The sequence below is a fragment of the Halichoerus grypus genome, chromosome 9 (genome assembly GCF_964656455.1).
Source record: "Halichoerus grypus chromosome 9, mHalGry1.hap1.1, whole genome shotgun sequence".
Taxonomy (NCBI): Eukaryota; Metazoa; Chordata; class Mammalia; order Carnivora; family Phocidae; genus Halichoerus; species Halichoerus grypus.
This window is the reverse complement of record NC_135720.1, coordinates 22,546,667-22,564,775: the sequence shown is the minus strand read 5'-3', so window position 1 is coordinate 22,564,775 and position 18,109 is coordinate 22,546,667. Positions and strand designations below refer to the sequence as shown.

At 38.4% G+C, this 18,109-nt stretch overlaps 1 protein-coding gene across 7 annotated transcripts in view; it reads right to left on the bottom strand.

Moving 5' to 3' along the window:
- Nucleotides 1-18,109, bottom strand: part of HIVEP2 (HIVEP zinc finger 2) — a 196,998-nt gene that overhangs the window by 83,132 nt on the left and 95,757 nt on the right. For all 7 annotated transcript variants that reach the window (XM_078054646.1, XM_078054649.1, XM_036106673.2 and 4 more), the window contains exon 2: nt 712-824. The gene's annotated coding sequence lies outside the window, so the exon portion shown is untranslated. The remainder of the gene's footprint in view (nt 1-711; nt 825-18,109) is intronic.

Here is an 18,109-nt window from a genome sequence, read left to right as displayed (position 1 = left end):
AATTACCAAACCTTAAAATCAGTATCGTTTAGACTTCTGATGCCAAAAATCTGTTTGACAGAGCAGGCTTTTCTATACTGACATTTTAGCAGTAGCCAAAGTCCTGTTCCCACTAAATTCTGTCTTGGCAGCACTGGTAATTTGCTAAAAGCCTGAACTCCTCTTGGTTAGGAGTTCTCTACCTCGAGAGCTTTCCACAGAAACATAGTACAACAAGGAAGTTGAATTGAGCAAGACTTTAAGGTTTCTATTCTTATCACAGAAACCAAGCTTTCTGTAAAATGAGAATGGCTTAAGTAAAGAGAGATACTAATTTACTCAAAAAGTTCATTAGATTTTAGATTTGAATCTGATATGATACAGTACAATTACACATAAATGTCTCACTAACAGTAAAATCTGATATTCTTACATTACTTCAAGACTTCAACAAGCAAATAATTATTAAAATAGTAAATAAAAGTATCTGGTTCCAAACTACAAGTGATAACATTTTCTAATTTTCTCATCTTTTTAACTGGTACATTTCCAGAAATATTGTAAAAACTTACAATCATGTTCATTTAGATAGCATCCCAAACATCTTTCACAGGTAGTAAGGGCCTCAAATCATTACTGCCAAAATTTCACATAAAGCTTAATATTTTGCTTAAAAGATCTTTCCAATAATTTTGAAATCAAACCATATGAAAAGCACTTTACTCAACTTACCCAGCAGCTGAATGTTAATGAATTGGTAAAAGAGTGTTCCAACCAAATCAATTCACTTAATTTTTCAAGTGGATCTCATTACCATTGTCTTTTTAAAAATTCAAAGACTCCACCTAATGAGGAAAGGAAAACAAAAACGAGTAGTGTTTAAACCAGAGCAGCATTATAGGATCAATACATTAATAACACATAAATCAAAACAAGATTCTTATCAAATCTTCTCCTAAGTTACTGTGCTTCTTAAAAGTATAAAACAACAAAAGCATCTATCAACTAAAGTCAATTTTCCAATTTTGGGCAAAATGAATGTTCAAGCATACAGAAAGTAATAAAATAACCCAATAAATGTGAGAGCATAAGAGTTTATTGTCAGTACTGATCGGCACACAGAAGCCATGACTATATAATGTCAGTTAGGATATGTAAAATTAGATGTGAGAAAAAGAGGCAACTGATTGCTTTGGAATTCAGTTCATTGATTCTTATTAATTTACCAATGCAATGTAAATGTGTAGGTTGTGGTTCCTTAAAGCAGTTAAACTCTAGTTACATATAAGCTCTGTTGAGGAATATAAACTAATACCTAAGATCAATCATTTGGAGAGAATTCACTGGCATGAATTTCGAAAGCATTCTCAGAATGTTATACCTGGTCTCCCACAGAAAGCATTTGTTCTACTAAAGACCCTAAACAGCTTAATTAGGTTTATAAATAATATCAGTTAATCCCATTCACTTTACCAGAAGACACACCTTTTCTAAGGCCCAAATATTAAATTACTATCTCGGCTCCAAGAAAAAGTTTGAAAGAAAGCACACTCTATCTCAGCTGATGAGAGCCTAAAATAAATGGGCTGCTAGAGGGCTGAGCATTGGAGTAAGATGCAAAGTTGGACGGCGGCCAGCTACTCCCAAATCAAGTCTCCCTAGGGTAGATTTAGTATGTTTGAAAGTCCCAGAACATCAAACCCAACCATATTCAAGTGAAAGATTAAAAACCTATCCCAAAGCCATAAACAAATGATTTTTTATCATGCAATTTGGAATTAGCCACATATTGCCACTCCTCTCTAATCCCACCACACATATTAGTAAAATTAATTTAGCTAATCTCAGTATTTAAAAAGGGTTGAAATAGATTTGCTATCCACTATTAGAAGGTAGTCGCTCAAAAAAAAAAACTAAACCAAAACAAAAATGGTCCTAACAATGGAGAAGGCAAATAGCAATAATTATACACACTAAGTAGAAATCCACAGTAGTCATGGGAAATACGTTTTCACTTTCAAGACAATCTAATGTCTAGATTCTAGGCTTAACTGCTATTCAAGAAACAGTTATCTAAAAAACTCATGTGGATATGGTCTCAAAAGACTTCATTCACAGACACAAATAGTCTTAATTATTATTCTAGGGTTCCTGCCATAAATATGGCAAGACAAAAGTCAGATGGTTTGGTTATTTTAAGTTATTCTGGATCAACAAATATAAGCACCTAAAGGAGTTGCAAAATGGTACAACGCACCCATTTTTCACACTTGAATATCTAGAGCTGTGAAAATATTTTTGTACTTTTCTAGGCCTTGGATGAAAGTTGCAAAGGCTCTTTCAAATAATGTTTGGAAGCGAGCTTTATAATACCACCTCTGAATTACTGCCGTGATGGTTTTGCACTAGTACTCGGTTTAACAACTTATTCTTCCGTTAGTCACTTTCCAAGGAAAAGCGAGGGCACTTCCCCTCATGACGCAGAATGGCTTGAAGACTCTCAAGAATCCTTCTCTCGCTGATTTGTCAATGAATAATGCGAAATTGACCGGTACAAAAGTTTAGATCTACCATCCTTCTTCCTGTGCTTGTTTATTTCTTAGAGTACTGCTTTCTTAAAATATGTAGTTCTTGCCTCATAAAAGGACTTAAGTACTTCCGTGGGGCCAGTCATTAAGCCAGAATCTCAAAAGGTCTTTCATCTAGAATATAGCAAGTATGTTTTTGTTTCAATATAACTATGCTTATCTGAGTGGCCAGTGATTTCAAATTACTTAGGAATTTTTCAGTGGTGGTATGGGCACCTCACATCAAACCTCAAAAGCAGTAAGTACAAAATATATTAGTCATCTGTATGGATGATACAGTTAAATGACTGCTCCTAATTAGCACAGAAGCTACAGATCTGTTGCCTGCATAACAGGTGAGCCTCGTGTGTACAAACCACCATACAACATTCTTTAGAAATGTTCCTTAGAAATGAACAATGACACCCAAAATATGATAATAGGTTCCCTACAATTTCTATAACACACAGTAGTGCAATGCCTAAAATAATTTTATAACCTGATGAAAGCAGTTGAATCTAAACCTTCTTACCTTTAATTTGTTTTTATTGCCTGCTTCTACACATTAGGAAAAAGGGGGGGGGGGGGAAACACCTCAGTCAGTGGTATTTTGGCTTCATCAGAAAATCTAAATACATCTGAAACTTTGTATTCCAGTTACGTAGTCTAAACAATGGAGTAATTTATCATTAGCTAATATTTGATCATGCTTGTCACCAACTGGTCTGTATTTGTAGGCACAATGCTGAACCTGAGTGACTTTCTCTAGCTGAATGGTTTACCCCATGTAATATACAGGAACCATGACACTTTATCTGTCCATACTGTTGCAACAGTGACACCGTAAACTTGTCCTTTTAGGAGCACTTTAGAGTAGCACTTGGCACCCTGCAGTGAGCTTATGAACTCTGATGTCTTTATATCCCTGGACTAATCCTTAGTCCGGGTCCTGGTCATCAAACACCATCCTTCTATTGATGATGAGACTGAGACTCGGAAGGTCACAGTCATTTGCCCAAGGTCATGCAACTACAAGGCAGATTTCCTAACTACTATTCCACTATTTTTCTTTTACATCATTGAGCTTCTTTGAGCACCAACGATGCTAAAGATGCTTCTTAATATAGGATGGGAGGGAAATAGGGAAGGCAGTGAGTGCAAAGTGAGCAGGGAACAGACGGGCAAACACCACAGGCTTCACGCCACCCTCTTTATCATGGTTACAAGTAACTGGCTTCTTTGTAAACCGAGTAAAAAACTGGCCAAGGAGAATAAGGAAACAGAATAATTTAAGACTGTTAGAGACCCAAAACATCTTCGCATATTTTGGCAGGGCTCCAAAATAACATTTGGAAAGCAGTGCTCTAACAGCCAGAGTTACTTAGCCATGTGTATTGTTTTTCATTAGAAATACATAACAACACTGAAGACATTTTTAACCAAAAAAACCCTCTCAATCCCATCACCCAAACATAATTTTTTACACTTTTTACAAATTTATTTGCCCATGTAAGCATTTTTTCACATAGATGCTCTCATAACACACATATAACAATGCGTTCTGATTTTTTCATTTAATATTTCATAAACACATTCTACATTTCCATGTGATTTATATGGCCAGTAAAAATATAGTTTATATTTTTACTGGCCATATAATATTCCATAGTTAGCATACTTAGTCATTTCCTCAACCATTCCTCTGTGTGGGAACATTTAACTTGCTCTCATTTATTTTTAACACTAGAGATACTACTAATAGTAGAAATACTATTCTTCCTTAAAATATCAACAGAAATGGGATTGTTAAATCAAAGAGTATGAGTATTTTTAGGGATTTTACATTTATAGCCATATTGATATCAAGAGATTGAAATCACCTATAAAGCTACCAACAATATTTGAACATTCCACTTTCACAAAAACTTCCTCACCTTCTTATGTGATTAAATTTTTTGGTGGTTTATTTAATGTAAAATGGCACTTCTGGGTAGCCTTTTTATACTAATGGTGACCATAATTACTCTCCCATTTAAAAATAATTTCATTGTCTTTTATTTTTAATATAAAAATTACCTCTATCCATATAATTTGACTACATTTTAGTCCTGTTTTTTCTTATGAATTTAAATGGCACTTTAATACGATGTATATATTAACTTCTCTACAAATTGTTCTGTATGTTTATTTATCTTTAGATCTTTAACCATTTAATATATCTGGCATGTGTTTGACAAGTTCCAACTTATCCACAGTACCATTTACTAAGCTTGCTATATTATATTTTATGTGTGTATTGTATCATAATGGATCCATTTACAGGCTTCCCACTTTGTTACACTGATCTACATATTTAAAATGGAAACTTTGCTCAGACTAGTAAACATAATGTGACTGGCATTATCGTAGGAACTTGCTGTTCATATGTTGGGTAGTTTTAATTACTGTTGTTGTTTATAATATGTTTGAATCTACAGTAGGGCTGTAGATTTTGATACCTTGTTCTCTTTTTTTTAAACACTCCTTGATATTTCCTTATGTGTGCATAGATACTTGCAAAATTCTCACCCATTTTTCCCAGATTATACTATCAGATTAAGTGTAATATTTGCCTTCCATACTCAGCCATACCCAAAACAATCCCATTAAAAGTTTTAATAGAATTGTGTGGAATCACATATAAGCATCCTTTCAATATTTTGTTTTGCCATGTAAAAAATAGTGTATTATCGTGCATCTCTATGTTTATTACATTTTTACGTTCAATAAATATTTGCATTCTAAAAAACTCTTGGTACTGTGTCTTTCCACATTTCCATTTCACTTGCTTGGAAATACTTAATTTCTCAAGTCCAGCAACTGAATTGTGTTAACTTCCTCACAAGATACCCTGAATAATATCCTTTCATGTAGGCAAACAGTGATTAAGTAGAAAAGTCTAAGTTGTATCTTAAATAAAACATCTTAATTGCCTCAACAAAGATGAAATTAAACTATATAAATGACACAACCACCACAAAATAATATCCCATGCAACTACTTTATTTTCTTAGTATATTTACAAGACCCAGCCCAAATTCATTTAAAAGATAGCTGAATGGCTGAGATAACCTTTTATCCTTCTCACTCTCCATCCCAACCAATGTCTCTCATTTCTGCTATCTGCGAACGAGGTTCAAAAATTGAGCAAAACCAACAGAGAAATGCAAGTAACTTAAAATTATACGACTCTTTTAAACATAAACTTGACTAGGGGCTTCTGGGTGGCTCAGTCGGTTAAGCATCTTCCTTTCGGCTTGGGTCATGATCTCAGGGCCCTAGGATGGAGCCCTGCATCAGGCTCCCTGCTCAGTGGGGAGCCTGCTTCTCCCTCTCCCTCTGCTGCTTCCCCCCTCTGCCCCCGCCCCCACTCCTGCACTCACGCTCCCTCTTTTTCTCTCTCAAATAAATCTTTTTAAAAAAACGTAAATTTGACTGAGAGTATTGTACATATTGTTGCACATTTAATTGAGTCCATGTGTTATCTTCCTTGATGTAACAAACCTAGGGACTCTCAAGGAATCTTATATTTTATAAAATGTATGAGTACCTGAAGAATTCTAGACACCATAGTGAAAGGGAAGTAAGGGCAAACAGAAGAAATGGGAGGGGAAACACCACGAATATCTGCAAGAAGATGGGCAAATAAGGACAGAAGCTATTTTCCATCCACACTTTGAACATCACCCTATGTGTCAAGTTGAGTGAAAGCATGAGTGATGTGCCTCTCCAATTTCCTGAAGAAAGAAACACATAGAAAATGTGGCAAATATTTAATCTGAGCCTTGTTTCCTGAAAGACTGCAAGATGCCCACAAATTTTCTTTCCCAGAGTTCAAAATAGCAAGCTGAGTGGGTGTAAGCACTTCAAGTGCAAAAAGAAAAAAAAAAAAAAAAGGTAACTAAGGAAAAGGAAATCATACTTTTTGCTTCTCAGTATGAAAATTCTAAAAGAAGCCAGTTAAAGGGATTTTAATGATTTGCATCTAGAGTTGTCTTGAATCAGAACATAAATACAGTCCTGATACTTAACCAGGGCCTTCTGGTCACTTTTATAGGTTGCAGTTTCTATGTAAAGACTAATTTCCACCCTCATTGTTACAGTAAGAGCATGCAGTTTCACTCTGATACAGAGGGGTACCTAAATGACTACAATACAACACTGGCAAAAGGGAGAGTTGAAGGTTCCTGGGGTCTCTACCCTTCCCAGGCAGAGAAACCTTCCTCGACAATGCTTTTAAAACTTTAACGTGCTAATGAGTCACCAGAGAAGTGTGTTAAAATGCAGATTCTGATTCTATCGGTCTGGATGGGGCCCAACTTCTGAGAGTTCTCTGGTGATGCTGATTGGCTGGTCTGAGGTCCCCATTTTGAGACGAGCGGTTCCAGTCTATAACACCGGTTTACTAACAACCAGACAGCAGAAATAATAATCAACCAATTAAGAACATTTGCAAGGTGTCTAACGCTGCGCTAGCTGTTACAAGAAATAATAAAGTAGACAGTAACAAAGCCCTGAGCCAACATATAAAAATTATTTTAAAAAGTTAAGTGCTAAAAGCTAAAATGTATGGTAGTGATTCTAAGCATGATAGATGACGAGAACAGGAAGAGTTATGTAGGGGCTAGAATAGTGGCAAATGGCTTCTGAGAGCAGGCTGCACTCGATCAGGCCCCAGGTTTGGGGTTGTGTGGACAGAGAGAGAGCAGGAGCCCAGAAAAGGCAATGCTGGAAGGGACGCCAAGAGTTCTGAAAAGAGAAAACTGCAGTGCACCTGCTTTGTGGGTGTAGATATCATCATTTGAAATTTTAACTTGAATTCACTTTTAAGCGGGTGAGGGGAACTTCTGACTTTGTTTAAAATTTGTAAGTTTGGGAATGATAATGCTTTTCCAGGACAGTAAAGAAATGGGTAGATTTACCTGAGTCTTATGCAAATTTTCTCCAAAGGCAACAGCAACAGTATGATTAATGACATTTTAGATTTAAGCCTGGTAACAAAAATTACCATTTTTGTGTGTATATACATACATATATATATGCATATGTATGCCTTTGATTAACATATGTCTCTAATGATTAACAATTTTAAAAGCACTGGAATGTAGCTTTTCACTACAATAAATTAATAGTCTCTGTTACTCGGAATGTCGAATTTTACTTTTATTATAAAAATAAACACTTCTTCTTCTATAAAATACTTTTAGATGGCACATACCCACACACACCCTCAGCTCCACTTTACTCTTCCGTTTCCTCCCACACTGGCTGACAATGGGAAGGAAACACATCCAGAAACAGAATGAAATTATTAATGAGTTCTACCTTAGTTGTTTTTTTAAATCTCCTTCGAAAGTTTTTCCTGCCAACCTACAAGATGTTGAATATATTGCCCAGTGGATTTAACAGAAAAAAAAAAAAAAAACAACAGAAGATTGCAAAAGTCAATATAAACATGAAAATTCAATCTCTAAACTTTTTTTTACTGAAAAAAATTACAGGGAGATGGGGTACCTACAAGCTACAGGAGGGAAGGGAAGCATCTGAAAGAGAAACAGTACATTTTAGCATTCCTGAGTCAGGTCAACAATCTTACTGAGTTCCAGTTCCATTTTTGGAACTACCAACTTCACCTTATTGAAAGCAATAAGAAATGATATATGGAATACTGGCAAATACTACATTTCCTATTAACATTAAATACCATAACTATGGTTTAACTACAGCTTCTCTCCCTTCCATGTTTCTGTCCTACAAAACTTCCCTGTGCTTGCTGGCAGATGGAATTTAGGAATGGATTATGGCAAAACTCTGCAATTTCAAAGTATCTAGACTTGAATGTTTAAAAATATCTGTATCAGGATAGCTGCACTAAATAAGGCCCTAGCATTCAGGATGCACCAAAGGATTTACCTATCCCCCCAATCTAATACACACACACACACATACACACACACACACACACACACACACACACACACGTTCATTACTGACACAACGATATTACTACAAGGCACTAAATTGTTGCTCATGAATGGCTTGCAAAAGAGAACGCAGTCATGCCCTAAAAAGACTGTGAAGTTTGTCTTCTACAAATTTCTTCCCCTTTCTACTCTGAACTCTTTCAGGTGTCCCCCCCTAACTAGGTCATGGGATCATGCAGGCTGCATTCCCCAACTACTGCAAAAAAGAGCTAATAATCATTTTCAGACTTGACTGCCAAAAATGTAATGTGTCCTCATTAGGGAAAACAACACACAAACCAACCAACCTTGGGACATTATAAAATATCATATAAAGAAATAAATAATGGTTGATGAAGAGACATATTTGGGGGGAATGGGTTTTACGAAAAGAGAAGCAAGAAACCCCCTCTGTGGGAAATGCTAGTATTAATCCTATTAAGATACAGTGCAAGGGACCGTGTCACCTAAACTGGAACAAGGTATGGTCTGCTTTCAGTTTTCTGAGGCAATTTCTATTTGAATCAAATCGGCCCTTCAGAAGACCGTTCATCAATGAGAAGCTCCTCTCTCTCTCTCTCTCTCTCTCCTCCTAGGTCTGGCCTTTTCGTTAGTTATAAGGCATAGTCCCATTTTTACTCCCTCAGGATCTATCATTACAATCCTCTGTGTTTACGTGTCCACCTGCGTTTAGAATTACCAATAGATACTACCCGAAGTGACAGCAGTTCAATTTGCAACAGCACAGACTTCTCACTACAAGCCTGGAACCATGGTGGAAATCGCTTCAGTTGAGGAAGATTTCCCGAGCCAGAATTTTTGCCCTCCCTAACCAGGCTGCCAGGCCTAGATCAAATGAAGGTCAGTGCAACGTCCCCAGAGGAAGCTGTTCAACTCGCCCGGTCGGTTCCCCTGAGCCCTGCCAAGGAGGCCCTTCGATCTGACAGCCGACCTGGCAGAGCTGGTGTCTTCCCCAAGAGGACAGTCCCCCCCCCACCACCAGGACAACACTGAGCAACCAAGGCAGCAAAGCAAAGCTGAGCAGCTGGGGGCGGCCACTTGCGGGTGACACAAAGGCAGGCTCCCTCTGCCGTGGGAGTGTTGGAAACCTCTGCCGGTCGCTTGAGCTGTGGAAGCGTATGCTGCGAGACAGGACATCCCTCCTGGCATTCTGGGTGAGTAAAGCCCGGGACAGGGCAACAAGAGCCTGGCCCCAGGACAGTCTGCTCCTCACATCAAAGCCGGAGGCCCTGGGAGGCTGGCCAGCCGCCAAAGACGCAAAGAGCAGCAGGGGAGTGTGTTGCCTTAGGACAATAGCAAACTGGGACTTGGTCGAGTCTGTAAATTCCAAGCACTGGGGAGGTCTGCTCAGAGATTTCACCCTCTCCTGTCAGGGCTGTGATTTAATTTCCTTTGAAGAAAAAAAGAAAGAAAGAGAGAGAGAGAAGAAAAGAAAGAAGAAAAGAAAAGAAAGAAAGAAAGAAAGAAAGAAAGAAAGAAAGAAAGAAGAAAAGAAAAGAATATACATTCCCAAACCTTCTGTCTTCAAAAGCAGACACCACAGTGCAAGTTAATGCACTCTGGTCCTTTTCAGCCTGCAGCCACTGTCTAAAACAATACAGCTAAGTGAGATGTGACATTCTCCCGTTCATCTTATTAGGGCATTAAGTCTAAGGGGTAATTAAGATCATTTAAATGCAAACATCACTGTTCCATTGCTAATATCCTCCCAGATCGTTCCCATCAGTTCTGTTTAATTAGAGGAGCATCACTCGTTGTTAATGATAACCTGACAGTTTTATTTATTTGAGAGGACAAAGCATAGAGTCTCATTTTGGGTAACAAGAACTGAAGGTGAAGCATCAAACTCTCGGTCACAAAGATGACTCAGCTCTTGGACCTGAGACGTTGTACCTGGAAAAGTCTACCACTTGCTCAACAGACATGGGGTTAATTCAAGAATCATCTCCTAGGCTCCTCACTTTGTAGGACAGCTTTTTGCACAAAAACATACAGAAAACAAACTAAAAAAAAAAAAAAAAAAAAAAAAAAACCTGTAAGAGAGTAGAAGAAAAATCAATCAATCACTCTCCCTCCTGGGGTCTTAAAATGGGGTTCCTAAGGACTGGGATAAATGCCATAAACGTCCCCACGCCCTGTCGGGGAAGCAAGCAGCAGAGGCAAACGTGGCGTACCTCCGCCTCTGGGGTGACAGGGCGCCATCGTGAGAATCCTCACTGCATAAGCGCTCATTAGAACAGAGAGGGCCTTGTGAGTTTTCCTTTCAGAGGAAATGAATATGAGTTGAGATCACTCAACTCTAATCCACCCTGTACCTCAGGGCGAGCCTCTGGGCAGCACATGCCTGGTTTAGGCAGCAGGCTGTCATGGCCCCGCGTGTCATCCCTAGTGCATGCTGGGGGTGGAGAGCTCCCAACTCCTTGCTAATCCCGTGTGGGGAAGGCCAAGGTACAGAGTTTTACTTGATTGCATAAAATGTAGACCTATTTTCAGCTTCTGAATCATCATTCTGGCTGTTTCACCAGCCTTAAACCATATTACAACCCTTTAAAAATATCTTCCCTATGCCATTTTCACGTATTTTCACATAAGCAAACACTTAAAGTAATCCTGGTAAGTTTCAAAGAGATGAAACCATGACATGGAAGAAGGAAAAAAAAAAAAGAAAAACAAAACAAAACAAAAAGAGTTTTACAAATATTTGCAATTTCAAACGGTCCCCATTGCAGTGGTGGTGGGTCAGGCCCTACACCTTCTTCTGTGATCTTCAAGCCCTTTATAAAAACCCCGGACAATTAACACTTAGCAGGACTTCAGTGCCTGAGGACACAAATCGATTTTGTTTTAGTCACACTTCTAAGAGAGGAGAGACATTAAATAATGGAAATAAAAAAGCTGCTAACTGATATAGGAAGAACCTAAGCTATTTCTGTAATAACTCCACTGGGATTTACGCTGGATATTATAAAAACAGGATGTTTTGTTTGTTGTTCCTCATAAACGACTACCAAACCAGCACAAGACTACAAAAGACATCAAAATTACAAATCTATGTGAAGTTTCTAGTATCAAAAAAGCCAGATGGAATTTTTATTCATGTATTTAAAATTTTTGCTCAATGTGGGATGACCTCTGGAAACATGCTTCTTGTTCTTATGAATGCCAAAAGGGAAACAATTACATAACATAATTCTGCAATGGTCCAGCATCCCAGTGCAGAGAACTTAATCTTCAATACAGGATAGTCACAGATGAGTCTTCACTGCTAAGACTTCTTATTTTTAAAATTAACATGGATTAATTCACGGTATCTGGATACCTGTTTCATTTCGTTAGAAGTTAATCCCAACAATATAATGATTCCAATAACAAACTGTTTCTAATGTTCCTTCAACGCAACATGATGAACTTAATATTAATGCCTTATGGATAATTTTAAATGGGTATGTACCAGCACACCCAGATATACAATATTAATTGTGTGTAGCGGGGAGGGAGAGAAGGATGGAACAGGAGAGATGGTTATCATCTCTATAACTGAAATCATGGTTTTTCATTACTTTTTGCCTAAGTCAACAGAAGCATACATATCATGCCATTATCCTGACCCACAGAGTCCCATTTGGGAAGGTAGAATAAATGAGAGGAAGTGCATATAGGAAATATTTGCACCTAAATATCCTCCCAAGCAGATAGCTAAGTTCTGCTCTGTGCATTCAGATGTTTTTTTGAAGTAGCTGGGAAAGTCACTCAAAACACTTCACCTGCGGCCATAATCCCATGAATGAGTCTCCATTCAAACCAAGTCCAAGCACCAAGTCAACCATGAGTCTCGGAAGGAAATAAATAGAAACTTCTTTTACTCTCTGAGGTCCTAGAGCCTACAATGAATCAATAAGGCTGATGGTTTCAGTTTTTATAAAACTACAAAAAATATCTTTTTAATATCTAACCACTTACAAACTTTTCTGCCTGGTGAAATAAAAATTTTGTTTCCTTTCTCAATATCTATAATTTACTATTTCTGCCATCTGTTTCCATATTCAACAATCTTTTTTTTAAGATTTTATTTTTAACTAATCTCTACACCCAAAGTTGGGCTTGAATTTACAACCCTGAGATCAAGAGTCACCTGCTCTCCCAACTGAGCCAGCCAGGCACCCCTCAACATCATTTACTAAGCACTTAATCACCCACAGCAGGAACTGTGGTGCATCAAAAGGTACACAAATGTGGTTTCTGACCTCAGTGAATACCTGACTTACAGGCAGGATGAAAAGTGCTATAGTAGAAGTTACAATAGGGCCCCTAGCAAGGGGTGGATGTCAAGAAAGGGCTGAGGGTGGACACACTTGAAATGGATCTGGAGTAATCAGCAGAAGCTTGCCAAGGTAGACAAGGAGAAAAACAAGTTTGAGAGGAAATAGAGCATACTTTTAGAACAAACTAGGTTTGAGGTACCTTAGACACATTCAAATAGAAATGTCCAGGCAGACATATAGATACAGAACCCACAGGATACGTGAGCTGAAAATCCAGTTTGGAACACCATGAGGGTCACCAGCATTTAGAGTTGATCCTTACACAGTTTGGGGAGCTACAGAAAGAAGAGGCCCAAGGGCTGTACTTTGGGGAAAGCCACAAAGACAGGGCATGTGGGAGGGCTGGCAACAGAGGTAGGGCAGCAGGTCCCAGTGTCACAGGGCCATGCAGAGAAATCTTTAAATGATAAACAGAGTCAAATACAAATCAACAGTAGGTCAAATAAGTCAAGGACCTAAAAGATTTCACTGAATTTCAAAATTAAGAGGTTACTGATATTCCTTTCTAAAGCAGGTGGCCAAAACCATGATGCAGTTGAGATAGGTAATGGAGAAGCTAGAAAAGCCATTAGGATTATTGGTTCTAGTTTGTTTGTTTACTATCAAAATGGAAGATATTTGAGCATGTTTAATTTTCCAAGTTGAGAGATCTTTTTAATAGCTATGGCCCTGGAGAGGGAAAAGAAAAAGTCCTAACAACATTTTACTGGATTAAATGTTAGCCACAGTGGAGAGATATAATTGAGACTTCACTGTGTTAAAGTAAAATTTCAGATTCTCAACAACTAACTATAACTACTAATGGGGATTTATTGATTTAGGGAGCCAAAAAGAATCAGTAAGAAACCATACAAAACTGGAGAAATCTTAAAACTTATAAAAGGCAAAGGTAAACTTTGATAATAGAACTTACAAGCTGAACAAAACTTTATAGATCAACCATCTCAAGCTCTTATTTGAAAACAAATTTTAAAGCAATGCAATAATAACAACTTCCATTGGGAAATATCAAAACCAAATTTAAATTGTGCAAGATGAAAGAAATTGCTCATAACAAAGAGGAGGCACAAACTAGCCTGTTTCAGAAACTTTCAAACATTTGATTCAGCCATCTTGATAGGAGGCGATAACTAAGCCTGGTGATTACAAGTTATTATTAATGAGCGTACCAAGAAAATTTCTGAAGCGACACCCTGAAGAATCCACTGACCTCTCACACACTTAGCACCTAATAACTAACTCTTCCTGCTCACGCTGGGGTCACGCCCCAAGGTGGCTTTCACCCCTTGTCTCAGGACAAGGAAATACCTGCATTGAAAAAGAGCAAACAAGGAATGATACCAAGTGAAAAATGTAGTTTTACAGTGTAATGGTTTGTGTTGTATGATTATAACTGAAAACCCAGTTTTATTCATGTGATGAAAAATTTAAGAAAAAGTGCTTCTTCAGAACTTAAAAAATGACTTATCAAACTGGTTTCTGGAAAATGTAAAAATAAGAGCGGTTCTTTTCATACTTCTTTTTCAAAAGTTTTCCAACTCCCTTTGTTTTTATGTTTTAAGTAAGAAATGAGAAAAAAAATTACCAAGAGGAAGCAACTTTATCAGGCCTGAAATAAATAAAGTCTGGTAATAGGATCTGACTCCCAGCCAAGAGTGGGGTCCACCTGCCCTCGGTCTGGCAAGGCTTAGGATTGTGGCTCTTTCATTTAGACACACACATATACACCAAGCATTATCTCATTTCTTTATGAGATGTAGCAGATAGTTTGGCACCCTAGACTCTGTTTAGACTGCTCTGATTTCCATAAAAAGGAAGCTTAAAAGTTTGGGCTTACTACTGAAAACATGAAGAAAATGAACGATCTAGAAATAGTAATTGAGTTTGAAACAATCAGCACATAGAATGATTAAAAAATAATCAACATTTACTGGATCCTTGTGTTTCAGCAACGTGCTAAGTGATTTATGTGTATTTTCTCATTAAATCCTTTATGAGGCAGGCACTAATATTACCTCCCTTATAGACGACTTGAGGCCCCAAGTTTAAGGAACTTAGCCATCGCCTCACAGTAAGGGCTGAAAATGGTCTTTTAATCCAGCGAGTCTGACTCAAAACCAGTGCTTTTGAAAACATATACATAGTAGCAATATAAAAAAGATGCTTGATCTGAAGAAATCCAAGTACCCAGCAATTGTTCCCACTCAGTTTTCAGTTTCACTCATGATTTTGATCTGGCAAATGAACCACCAGTGCCAAACCAAAGAAAGTTTAATATATTGAGCCATTCCTCTTACTCGCTCTCTACACTGGTAGGACTGAACCACATGGCATGTTTCAGCTGGGTCAACCACGTCTGTCTACAACAACGGAACACTTTCACATTTAGAATGAAGGTCACTGCTCTAAATTGGGCAACCAAATCAAAATCTTTCTTATACAGCTCAAGAGTACTCTTTTACCCAGGTCATTGTCCTAATTTACTTTGGCACTGAAAAGTGTTTATTACTATAAAGTAAGACTAAAATTGATGGGTCTGGAGGACTTCATATGCCTATGTTCCGATTAATTCTGGAGAGCATTCCATGCTCTCCTTCTCCAGAAAATACAATATTTCTTTGTTCTTAAATAAAAGCCACAAATTTCCAAAAAAGAAACAAAACTTCACTACATGATATTCTTTTAAGTTGTGTTTTAACTCCATTATTGGGAAATGTCTTTAATTTTTCTATCAAAAAAAATATGCTTTTCTTAGAAAATGTTCATGATGAACTCTTTTTTCCCCCTCATTTATTCAGTTATTCATTCAACAAACAACAGTTGTGTACTCCCAAAGCCGTGGCTCTTGTCCTCATGGAACTTAGGGGCTAGTGAAGGACAGACATTGAAAACAGATCGTTACTGTGTAGATCCTGGAACAAAAGGCAAGCCATGTAATCAGACAGCTGTGTAACAGTATTTGAGAAAGGCAACTCTCTTCTAAGTGCACACAATTTAAAATGTGGAAGCTAAGCATCCCTCCTGTCATGATCTGAAGCCTCAGTTTTAGAGGTGGTTAAAACAGACACATGTTAAATCCACTACAACTATACTTTCAAAACTGGTAAATGTCCCAGAGCACCCGGAATCCAATTTGGAAATTATCAGTACAGATGATCTAGAAACTTCCCAAAAGAAGTCACTGGCCACCATTCTCTTATTCTAGATTTATCACTGAGTCTAACATACCAATTTGTGCAATTTGACAAATTTAGAGAGAAAGGCGGGGGGTGGGGGGAGGGCAGTCAGCATGATCACAATTGCAGAAGACCCTTTCAAGTCTTAGAGTAGCAGGCTTTTCCACTGTACCTGTCTAGTCTGAAATGATAAACATCTGTATCTTTGACAAACTTGATGTAAAAATTTATTATTTGATGTAGAAACAAAAAGTAATGTATTTTTGTTCTTATCTTTTAATTAATCTAAACTCCCCCTTAGTTTAACTGCATATGTATACAACATTTATCTTTTCTTTTACTCCTTCTAGAACCTGCTAAGATTCCAGTTGTTTTGTTATTGATTTCCTTCAGTTGGTATCTCAGTCCATAGATTAAGGTGTTTGTCTTTTCCTCCTTTGGCAGACTTAGGCAGGCTAGTCCATTTGGCAAAGATTATCTACAAGAGCATGGCCAAATGGAATCCAAGGAGACTGCCAGATATCTATTTTTTCCACATCAGAGAAGCAAACCATAGATGGTCCAGCTTTTCTGCCCTCCAAGTCTGGGATTTAGGGTGGGAAATGCCAACGGATGGGAGAGTCCAAGCTGCCTACTTGAAGGTCTCCTTGTGGATTTGGTGAAGAACTCATTTGGAATAGACACAAGCTGGACTACTACACCTCATCTTCCAGCCTGCCAAAATGGTTCCTTCTTAAAATAAGTCATATTCCCAAAGTAAGCTTTTATGCTTACTACTTGAAATTTGGAATGTCTCCCTCTAGAACCAGAGTCACAAATAGCGATTGGCATCCCAGGCTAGCCTAAGGCGATGTAATAGGAGTACTACAGAACCTATTTCACCTACATGTCAAAGTTTTTATGCGGAAAAAATAGTCATACTGAGGACTTGAGTCAATAGGATATGAAACTACCCCTCACTTTTTCCTACATGGTCCATAAAAGTCTAGGTCGGACCCTAAGAGGTAAATAATAATGTAAGAACAGCAAGACACATTCTCCAGGGGCAGAGTGATGGCTCGGGGGCATCAGCCGGGAGAATCTTGGTGGCACTAGTCTTTCACAAAGGCAGCAGGGGTGGTCTGGTTACCGGTAGCGACTGAAGTGGCGGGCGAGTGGAAGAGAAAAGCTGGCCCTGAGAATAGGTCAACCAGAAACTTGAACAGTGGTGAAAAGGAAGTGTCCTCAAGCTGAGGGCAAGAGGAAGAGAAAGGGAATTCCTGCCACAAACCAACAGGGGAAATCCCCTGGTTTGGGTTGCTATTCACTCGGTCACGGGACTAGGAATATTCATCATTTAGTCATTTAACCCTCCCAAATCTTACTTTCCTTCTCTTAAGGCTTCTTCAGGTCATGCTTCCTGTTGTCAATGAAAATCTGCTTCAGGCTAGCATATGTGCAATGCTCCTCAGACTGGCTTTTCGTCTACATTGGTTCTGAATCAGAGTGATTTTGCCCTCCAGGGGACACTGGGCAATGTCTGGGGTTATTTCTGGTTATCACGGCCGGGGAGGGGGGGCTACTGTCATCTAGAAGGTAGAGACCAGGGATGCTGCTTAATATCCTACGATGCACAGGACAGCCCCCCACACCAAAGAATCATCCATCCCCAGATCTCAACAGCACCACGTTGAGGAAGGCTCTAACTTCATAACTGTGCTACGGTAACTTTTTGTTACTTGTTACTGTGCTCAGGATGTGTCTGAGCAAGGGCTTAGAGCACATAGATCCTGCAGATTATTCAAACTCCATTGTGAAAATCATGCTCAACTAAGAGAAATCCTACAAACAATCAACATCATTCTTCAGAATTAACAGAGTATGACACCTGATTTTTAACCAGAGAGATACAATCAAGAGAGCAGTAGGACTATGGTAGCACCAGGGTCAAGCTGCAGCTTTTTAGAGCACGGTGCTGTGCAAGCTCCCACGTGAAGGCAAACCCTGCCATGGATGCCACATCCTGCTTCTTAAGCAACCCCATCAACAACTGCTCTATTCCT